This window comes from Lactuca sativa, chromosome 8, assembly GCF_002870075.4.
Source record: "Lactuca sativa cultivar Salinas chromosome 8, Lsat_Salinas_v11, whole genome shotgun sequence".
Classification (NCBI taxonomy): domain Eukaryota; kingdom Viridiplantae; phylum Streptophyta; class Magnoliopsida; order Asterales; family Asteraceae; genus Lactuca; species Lactuca sativa.
Genome location: NC_056630.2, coordinates 317,950,385 through 317,961,361, shown reverse-complemented (window position 1 = coordinate 317,961,361; position 10,977 = coordinate 317,950,385).

The window sequence follows — 10,977 nt, the reverse complement described above, 5'->3', positions numbered from 1 at the left end:
CAATTTGGGTGATTGTGGACAGGTTGACGAAGAGCGCTCACTTCCTCGCCATCAGCGAGAGTTCTTCAGCGGAGAAGTTGGCGGAGATATATGTGAGAGAAGCGGTATCTCGGCATGGGGTGCCGATCTCGATTGTTTCGGACCGTGATGTGCGTTTCACTTCCAGATTCTGACAGAAATTTCATGAGGAGTTGGGTACTAGATTGCATTTTAGTACCGCATATCATCCCCAGACAGATGGCCAGAGTGAGCGGACGATTCAGACGCTTGAGGACATGCTTCGAGCATGTGTGTTAGATTTCGGGGGTAGCTGGGACGCATATTTACCCTTGGCAGAGTTTTCCTACAACAACAGCCATCATTCGAGCATTGGTATGCCACCCTTTGAGCTGTTGTATGGTAGGAGGTGTCGGACCCCCATTTGTTGGGAAGAGGTTGGGCAGAGAGTGATGGGTAGTACAAAGATCGTGCTTCAGACGACAGAGCAGATTCAGCAGGTCAGACAGAGGTTATTGACCGCCCAAAGCTGACAGAAGAGTTATGCAGACCGACGCCGGTCCTAGCTTGAGTTTCAGGTCGGCGACTTTGTTCTCCTGAGAGTCTCTCCTTGGAAAGGAGTGATTCGATTCAGGAAGAGGGGTAAGTTCGCACCCCGGTATATTGGGCCATTTCGTGTGATTGTGAGGGTAGGCCGGGTAGCCTATCGTTTGGAGTTGCCAGCAGAGTTGGGGCAGATCCACGACACTTTTCATGTGTCGCAATTGAGGAAGTGTACAGCCGATGAGTCGGCAGTGGTTCCATTAGAGGATATTCAGGTGGATGCGAGCCTGAATTATGCCGAGAGGCCAGTGGCCATCAGAGATCGGAAGATCAAGGTTTTGAGGAACAAGGAGGTACCTCTGGTGTTGGTTCAGTGGCAACACCGGAAAGGGTCAGAGATGACCTGGAAGCCGGAGCGTGAGATGCGGGAGCAGCATCCAAAGCTATTTTCAGAGCGAGACTTCGAGGGCGAAGTCTAGTTCTAGTGGGGGAGAATTGTAATAGCGTGGATTTCCAGGTATCTTTATTGTTTATGATTTTGGTGTTTTGAGACGGGACTCGGTGAGTTGGAGCTCAGACTCGTCGAGTAGGGACGCGATTCTGGACGCGGGATTCACCTGGACTCGGCGAGTCCAGGATATGGACTCGGCGAGTCCGCGCTGTTTAATGAAACCCTAATTTCTCGGGTTTGGGACCTATTTAAAGGACCTAATGGCCGTCATTTGTACCCAGCAGTCCATAGAGAGAAACCCTAGAGTGCTTTAGCGATTTGAGAGAGAGAGGAAGCATTTCATGACCTTTGTGTGTTGTTTAGCAAAGAAGAGGGAGGTTCTAGCCAAGAGGAAGCAAAGGAGGTTGCTATTCTGTGGATTTGAAGCTTAGATCATCGATCTAAAGGTATGAATTCGGCTCATCTTCTGTTTTGTGAAGTATATTTGGGTTTAGGGTTTCTTGTGGCCTTTGTTGGGTTGATTTGATGGCCAAATAGTCCCTTGCTAGTGATGAGGCTTTGGATCTGGATCCATAGAGGTCCAGAGAGCCTCATTCATCAAGCTTTATGAAGAACAATTGAGGTTATGACCTTGAGTTGTGATATTTGTTGATAATTCTTCATATATGGACACATAGAGGTTGTATGTACACCAAGTTTGGGGCTTTACGTGGTGAATCAGTCTAGGAAGGCCAGATCTATGAATTGATAGAACAGATCTGACCTTAGAAGCGAGTTTGAGTGATTGCATGGCATGGACTCGCCGAGTCCGATGAGCAGACTCGGCGAGTAGCTTGAAGATTGCCTTGATTCGGCCAGTGAGTGGTCCAGTCGAGTCATGGGTTGACTCAGTGAGTCAGGGCGAGTAGGGAAGGGTGGTCAAGAGGACTGAGTCGAGCTGGGACTCGCTGAGTTGTTCTTGAGACTCGGCAAGTTGAGTCGGGGTGGCCCCGCGATTCTTCCAGGTGGGACTCGTCGACTCAGGGGGAGTACTCGACGTGTAAGAAGGGAATCCTAGAGAGTTGGTGAAAACGTCTAGACTCGTCGAGTTGCCCTCGTGCACTCGCCGAGTCCGGTCAAAATTGACCGTTGACCGTTGACCAGAGTTGACCTGTGTTGACTTCTTAGGGATAGTCAACCTTAGAGATAAAAAGTGTTAATTAGAGACATATGATGTTATAGGAGGATTATAGCTCGGAGAATCGGGCACGAGGGATTTCAGGAATTGTGTGTAACACCCCAAAGTTTGGAAAGCCAAGAAAAGAAAGAAAACCTCAAGTTTAGGGGAGACTCGGCGAGTCCATGGACGGACTCGGCGAGTCCGAGCGGGATCCGGGTTGTGGTGAAAGCGACCGACTCGGCGAGTCGACCAAGGAAACTCGACGAGTTGGGTCTGAACGAGGAAAACCCTAAATCCGGGACGTGGAGCCTATTTAAGCGTCTCATTCTCTTTCCTAGGGTTCCTTTAGTGCCTCTTTACCCCAGAACATCAACCCTAGCCGCCATATCCGTTTTTGAGCTAGATCTTGCATTGAAGAGAGCACTATAAGCTTGGAGAAGGAAGAAAAGCCTTGGAAGTGCAAGAAGGGACTGTAGATCCGAGATTTAGAAGACATTTCAGATCAATTGGAGGTAATAAGCTGTTGATTGGACTCTCTTTGCATCTAGATCTATTCTTATGTGTGAGTTTTGGTCATTATTGGTATGTTTTGTAACCAATTCGAGTTGGAGGTTCAGATCTGAGGTTGCTACCTCAGATCCATGTTGGTTTTGGTCTTGAATTCCCTAAAGTATCATCCCTTGGTATGTTGAAGAAGCATGTTTGCCATAAACCCTAGTTTAGTGTGTTTTGAGCATAGATCTCCCAATCTACACGTAAAGTTAGCCACTTTACGTGGGGAATAGACCCTAGAAGTATGGATCTATGAGTTGGAAGTTCTGCTTGGCTCGAAAAGCCACTGCATGGATTGGAGACTGGATAGACTCGGCGAGTCCTTCGAGTGGACTCGGCGAGTAACTTGAAGATGAGGAGGAACTCGACGAGTAGGATGAACAGCTCGTCGAGTCAGTTGAAGTTAGGCATGGACTCGGCGAGTTGGATGAACAACTCGACGAGTTGGTTGAAGATGGTCTTGGACTCGGCGACTTTGTTCTTGGACTCGGCGAGTCAGATCGTGAAACCTCAAACCCTTCGAGTTGAGACTCGAATCAGTGAGTCGGGTGGTGACTCAACGAGTTGGACAGGTCAGGACTGGGAGCTAGTTGGACTCGGTGAGTCATAGACTGACTCGGCGAGTCGAGTGGCGAATAAGAAAGACCCTGAGCGTATGAACTCGGCGAGTCAGTAGGTAGACTCGGCGAGTAGGGTTGACATGGAAGGTTAACTTTGACCAGGATTTTGACTTTGACCAGAGTTGACCTAGTTGACTGTCGGACTAAGTGTTATATGTATATTGATAGCTCGGAGAGCTAGAGGAGCAGCAGTTCAGGGGATTGTCGAGTAGCAGCCAGAGGTTTATCAGCAGGGCTCAGCAGTTCAGGTGAGTTTCCTTCCAGTAGGAACGGGTCTAAGGCCACAATGCCGGCCCGTTTAGCTAGCAGTAGTTTTCGGATGTTGATCTGATATAGTAGATAGTATGTTTGATGCCTTCGTGGCTCAGACAGGATTTATGCGTTATGTGTTCCGGGCTACGGCCCGAAGTAGTATGCAGTATACGTGTGTTCATGCTAGTTGATATGTTTATGTTATGTTCTTGCCAGTTAGCCCGGACTTCGGTCCGATGCAGGGGACAAGGTCCCAGTTAGTCCGGACTTCGGTCCGATGTAGGGGGCAAGGCCCCAGTTAGCCCGGACTTCGGTCCGATGCAGGGGACAAGGTCCCAGTTAGTCCGGACTTTGGTCCGATGCAAGGGGCAAGGCCCCAGTTAGCCCGGACTTCGGTCCGATGCAGGGGACAAGGTCCCAGTTAGTCCGGACTTCGGTCCGATGCAGGGGGCAAGGCCCCAGTTAGCCCAGACTTCGGTCCGATGCAGGGGACAAGGTCTCAGTTAGTCCGGACTTCAGTCCGATGCAGGGGGCAAGGCCCCAGTTAGCCCGGACTTCGGTCCGATGCAGGGGACAAGGTCCCAGTTAGTCCGGACTTCGTTCCGATGCAGGGGGCAAGGCCCCAGTTAGCCCGGACTTCGGTCCGATGCAGGGGACAAGGTCCCAGTCAGTTTCCGGACTTCGGTCCGATGCAGGGGGCAAGGCGCCAGTTAGTCCGGACTTCGGTCCGATGCAGTGGGCAAGGCCCAATATGTGCTTTATATGTTTTTGTGTAGTATGTGGTAGTTGGGGGAGCTCACTAAGCTTTGTGCTTATGGTTTTCAGTTTTGGTTTCAGGTACTCGGTTATCAAAAGAGGAGCTCGGGAAGATTGCAGAGCACACACCATAGTCAGTTAGCCTGGGAATGTTTGACTCTGATAATGCTATTATGTTTTGAATTTAATACTCAAAAGTTATGTTGGATTTATGATACGTTGTTTATAAACCTATTTTTAGTAAGGTTTTAAAAGAAATTTTTAGTCGTGATTTTTGGGTCGTTACAAGTTGGTATCAGAGCCTTGGTTTGAGGGATTCGGACGCACTTCCGAGTGTGCCTGAACTCAAACTAAGGAAGTGGTATAGAGTTTTCAAAAGAAATATCGTAGTCACAAAAGAATTTTGAGAAAAGAAAACGATTTAAAAAAAAAAGTGTAAAGAAAAGAGTTTTAGAAAAAGGTAAAAAAAAAAAAAGAGTTTTGAAAAGAGAAAAGGGTGTGGTGCATGCAATCAGCCGAGCTCAAGTAAGTACTCCCAATTTACCCATACAAGTTATGTTATTATTTTCAGTTTCAGTTTCAGTTTCAGTTCCAGCTTCAGTAGAACAGCATGCTAGAATAGGACTAAGGATCTAGGATGATGCCTTATGTGCCTGCTTTATGTGTTCCAGCTTGATGAGAATTGTATGCTAGTAATGAGTAGACAGTAGTAGGATAGCCTGTGTAGGCTATGCCTGATAGTATGAGCTTAGCATTATATGCTAGTGCAGTTTCTTGTTATGAGAATTGTTTTGCCTGAGTACATTTCCTTTGTCCGAATGCTGCTTGCTTTGTGCTTTGTGGGACTCTGAGTGATGGGAGTTAGCCATTAGGTGAATACGTCACATCACATGTGATCAGGGTTGAATAATCTCAGAGTGCTGGATTTGGCCCTACTGCGCAGCTCTCGTCTGAGTCCAACCGTTGTAGGGACGAGACTTTTACTCGAAGGATTATCCGAACCTCATTGCATATGATGGTATTCAGGTGGTGGCTAATTGGCATTACAAGGAGGCCTTCAGCAGCTGAGGACTAGGTTGGGTGGAGTTAGAAGTTCCCTAGGACAAGCCTAGGATGAGAGTAGCAGAGATCAGTAGTAGAGAAAAGGGGATTTGGTGGAGTTGAGGTGACTCTTGAGGAAAGTATGGATAGATGTGGAAGGTAGTAGGGGCCCATACTACTGAAAGCAGAGGATCCGTACTCGATTCAAGAGGGGCCAAGACGAAACCAGGGAATGGTAGAGTGTGTGAGAGGTCCCTCAGCAGTAGTATGTAAATTGATCAGGATTTCGTTATATTTTTTCAGTATGGTGACATTGCGCGAGCTACCAGTTAGCAGTTCAAGCGTCGAGGAGGGATCTGGCTCAGGTTTTGGAGTCGGGCAGCTTGATGATCAGATGAGGGATTTCATTTCCGCAGAGATTGTGCGCAACATCATTGATCAGACTCCAGTGATTTTTGGTTCAGTTAGAGAGGCCATCGTGGAGCTTATGGACAGTCATCTTGAGGCCTTTAGGCCCGGGTTAGTTTCAGGGCAGTTTGGGGCTCGTCTAGGTCCCGAATCTTATGGAGTTCAGGGATCCATCAGGGAGGAAGATCCCATTTCTGGTTTATGCCATCAGGGGGCAGGGGTGAGTGGGGAATTCTGTCTCCAAGAGAGACCATTGCATGATTGGATAGTTGAGGAAGTTTCGCGAGCCATTCGCGAGGATCTGCCCGACATGGTCGTGAGGATCACTGATAGATTGACAGCGAGGCTTCAGGATCAGACATCTGTTGTTCAGTTAGCAGGCGTTGCCGTTGGGGTAACGCAGGAGAGAGAGTCGGGCAGGGAGTCAGAGGGGAAAAGGAAAATTGATGAGACTCAGGTAGCCACAGGTTCGGGTAAGAGGCCCAAGGGTCCAGATTTGAGGACGAGGAACTATCAGAGCCGCAGTCGATGCGGGAAGTGCGGAAGGACGCACATGGGTGTGTGTAGGCGTAGGAGTGGTGGCGATGCTGGGTGTTTCAAGTGCGGCCAGATTGGTCATTTTAGCAGAGACTGTGTTGTTACCATCGCCCAGGGGCTTGATCCATTATGTTTCCATTGCAGTCAGAGGGGCCACAAGAAGGCCCACTGTCCGAGTTTGTATCCAGCAGGGCAGGTGCCAGTTCTTGCCCTTGGGACTTCAAGTACCGCCAGCAGTTGTCGAGGCCGGGCAAGGGTGCCTACGGCTCAGAGCCGAGTTTTCCGGTAGATTTCAGCAGGGATTCGAGCAGCACTGAGTAATGAAGGTACGTAACTTTTGTTTTTCTGTCAGCTTATGTCATGATTATATTGTTATGGTTCTGCATCAAATTGTGGTATAAGTGTTGTGTTATAGTGTGGCTTGCTTGTGATTATGTTATATGCCATTTGCATACCTCGGATAATTGGTTGGTAGTTAGGGAATGTGCTCTTATGGAGAAGGTTTCGGAGGATGCAGCAACTGTAGCATGGTTGAGAGAGATTTGGTTCGTTTCACTAGTTTGGAGTGGTTAATGATTGGGATGGATTGGTTAAATTCCTACCTGGCAGGCTTGGGTTCCCTAGTAGATGTTCCGGAATGGTAGTGAAGATCAGGATCTCTTTTGAGTGTGAAGCAGCAAGGGGTAAGCAGGATCGAAGTGGGGGAGAACCCTCCGAGTATTCATGGATAAGAGACACGTAGACCCAGAATGAGTGCGCAGCCTCCGAGAAGAAATGGTAGTAGCACAGTGATGGATGGATTGAGAAGTTCGGAATTGGGAGTTCGAGAACTTTTCCCAGCAGCTGGTTCATGTAATCGAGATGGTTAGAAGCTGGTTGGGAATCCAGGAATGGAGGACCACCTGTCGGACGCATGAGAATCGGAATGAAGATCCTGAGAACGGGTAACAAGGGATGTTTTCGTATGAGTAGCCAGTGGCAGAGTTAGCATGCAGGATAGCGTGGATTCAGGAGTTGGGAGTTTGGAAACTTCCCAACAATAGCTTCTTGTATCCGGATTAATAGCCGGTTGGTTTGGGAACCAAGCCGAAGAGTTCCTCGACGAAGCGCTAAGTATTTCAAGGATATAGGATGTCGAGGATGATGCAGTAGTTCAAGACTAAGAGCGGTTATGAGAAATTAGGATGAGGAATCACTAGCGGGTAACTAGGGATAGTCTTGATGTCCTCGAGATAGTAGTAGAGTGTTGTAAGTCTGCGGGGGTAGCCGTAGCATCCACTAGCAGTCAGATAGTAGTAGAGTGTTGTAAGTCTGCGGGGGTAGCCGTAGCATTCACTAGCAGTCAGATAGTAGTAGATTGTTGTAAGTCTGCGGGGGTAGCCGTAGCATTCACTAGTAGCCAGATAGTATTAGAGAGTCGTAAGTCCGCGGGTGTAGCCGTGGCCTTTATCAGATTGGCAGACAGCATGAGTGCGTTGTTGGACGCGGGAAAGCAGTAGTTCCCACCCGTTCGGGTGCAGCAGTGAGGATATGGGAATCCACGGGTTAGATTTCGGATTTCCCAAATGGTTCAGTTATGGCTGAGTCAGCAATTTTGGCTATAGATCGTCACATCAGTTATGAGATCAGAGTAGCAGTGGATCGTTGGGGTTCGGGTATGTTAAGGGCTACCGTCAGTCAGGGAGCCATCATGTTGTTAGTCGTGGAATTGATGATGTCAGGATGTGACGTTTGGACCCAATCGGTTGGATCGGAAGGTTGCTAGAGCCACAGTGACAGGATAACTAGTGGAAACTAGTCTCAGGGGAAGATTTCGTTTAGAATTTATGGAAGCGACTAAGTGAGGAGTCCTTTGACTCCACAGTTGGGTTGGAGCTCAGTGTTTGAGCCAGTTCAGTGTTTCAGGCAGCTCAGTGTTTCAGGCAGCTCAATGTTCCAGTCAGTTCAGTGTTCCAGGCAGCTCAGTGTTTCAGTCAGTTCAGTGTTTCAGGCCGTTTAGCGTTTCAGTCGGTTCAGCGTTTAGGCAGTTTAGTGTTTCAGCCAGCTCAGTGTTGCAGGCAGTTCAGTGTTTGGGAGGTTTCAGGGTTTTGGGTCAGTAGTGTATTTGTGTAGGAATGCAAGTGCTGACGGTATAGTTGGTTGATTTGGAAATGGCAAGTACCTCTCAGCAGGATCAGTTGAGCCTTTTGCCGAGTATAAGTGAATTGTAAGGATAGCTAGGCAGGTAGCTTTTCATTCAGGAGGGAAGGCTCGAGTTAGTAGGAGATGAGTAATCAGGTGGGATAAAAGCAAGCTGGTTCCAGCAGCATCGTTTCTGTATGAGCGGCAGAATGGATAGAAGAGTTATAGATAGTCGAAGTATCTTCAGGAGTCGCTGGATGAGACTCAGAGTTTGCGATGGAGTGTAGTGACCGGTGGGAGTCCGGTAACTCATATATCGGTAGATTGGTTAGATCAGAGTAGTCTCAGTGCATCCGGTAGGCGGATGGGAGACAGCAGGATTTTCAGTCGGAGGAAGCAACATCGAGGAAATTATGGGAAAGAAAAGGATTCAGTATGTTCTATCGGTAGTGATCGGCACTGTGAGTGGCCGGAGTGATGGGCAAAAGGGTGTTGGATTTTCAAGACAGAGAGTTAGAGGCAGTTCGCAGGCAGTTGATCATAGCAAACTTCGACGACGAAGTTTAGTTTAAGTGGGGGAGAGTTGTAACACCCCAAAGTTTGGAAAGCCAAGAAAAGAAAGAAAACCTCAAGTTTAGGGGAGACTCGGCGAGTCCATTGAGGGACTCGGCGAGTCCGAGCGGGATCCGGGTTGTGGTGAAAGCGACCGACTCAGCGAGTCGACCAAGGAGACTCGACGAGTTGGGTCTGAACGTGGAAAACCCTAAATCCGGGACGTGGAGCCTATTTAAGCGTCTCATTCTCTTTCCTAGGGTTCCTTTAGTGCCTCTTTACCCCAGAACATCAACCCTAGCCGCCATATCCGTTTTTGAGCTAGATCTTGCATTGAAGAGAGCACTATAAGCTTGGAGAAGGAAGAAAAGCCTTGGAAGTGCAAGAAGGGACTATAGATCCGAGATTTAGAAGACATTTCAGATCAATTGGAGGTAATAAGCTGTTGATTGGACTCTCTTTGCATCTAGATCTATTCTTATGTGTGAGTTTTGGTCATTATTGGTATGTTTTGTAACCAATTCGAGTTGGAGGTTCAGATCTGAGGTTGCTACCTCAGATCCATGTTGGTTTTGGTCTTGAATTCCCTAAAGTATCAGCCCTTGGTATGTTGAAGAAGCATGTTTGCCATAAACCCTAGTTTAGTGTGTTTTGAGCATAGATCTCCCAATCTACACGTAAAGTTAGCCACTTTACGTGGGGAATAGACCCTAGAAGTATGGATCTATGAGTTGGAAGTTCTGCTTGGCTCGAAAAGCCACTGCATGGATTGGAGACTGGATAGACTCGGCGAGTCCTTCGAGTGGACTCGGCAAGTAACTTGAAGATGAGGAGGAACTCGACGAGTAGGATGAACAGCTCGTCGAGTAAGTTGAAGTTAGGCATGGACTCGGCGAGTTGGATGAACAACTCGACGAGTTGGTTGAAGATGGTCTTGGACTCGGCGAGTCTGTTCTTGGACTCGGCGAGTCAGATCGTGAAACCTCAAACCCTTCGAGTTGAGACTGGGAGCTAGTTGGACTCGGCGAGTCATAGACTGACTCGGCGAGTCGAGTCGCGAATAAGAAAGACCCTGAGCGTATGAACTCGGCGAGTCAGTAGGTAGACTCGGCGAGTAGGGTTGACCTGGAAGGTTGACTTTGACCAGGATTTTGACTTTGACCAGAGTTGACCTAGTTGACTGTCAGACTAAGTGTTATATGTATATTGATAGCTCGGAGAGCTAGAGGAGCAGCGGTTCAGGGGATTGTCGAGTAGCAGCCAAAGGTTTATCAGCAGGGCTCAGCAGTTCAGGTGAGTTTCCTTCCAGTAGGAACGGGTCTAAGGCCACAATGCCAGCCCGTTTAGCTAGCAGTAGTTTTCGGATGTTGATCTGATATAGTAGATAGTATGTTTGATGCCTTCGTGGCTCAGACAGGATTTATGCGTTATGTGTTCCGGGCTACGGCCCGAAGTAGTATGCAGTATACGTGTGTTCATGCTAGTTGATATGTTTATGTTATGTTATTGCCAGTTAGCCCGGACTTCGGTCCGATGCAGGGGACAAGGTCCCAGTTAGTCCGGACTTCGGTCCGTTGCAGGGGGCAAGGCCCCAATTAGCCCGGACTTCGGTCCGATGCAGGGGACAAGGTCCCAGTTAGTCCGGACTTCGGTCCGATGCAGGAGGCAAGGCCCCAGTTAGCCCGGACTTCGGTCCGATGCAGGGGACAAGGTCCCAGTTAGTCCGGACTTCGGTCCGATGCAGGGGGCAAGGCCCCAGTTAGCCCGGACTTCGGTCCGATGCAGGGGACAAGGTCTCAGTTAGTCCGGACTTCGGTCCGATGCAGGGGGCAAGGCCCCAGTTAGCCCGGACTTCGGTCTGATGCAGGGGACAAGGTCCCAGTTAGTCCGGACTTCGGTCTGATGCAGGGGGCAAGGCCCCAGTTAGCCCGGACTTCGGTCCGATGCAGGGGACAAGGTCCCAGTCAGTTTCCGGACTTCGGTCCGAT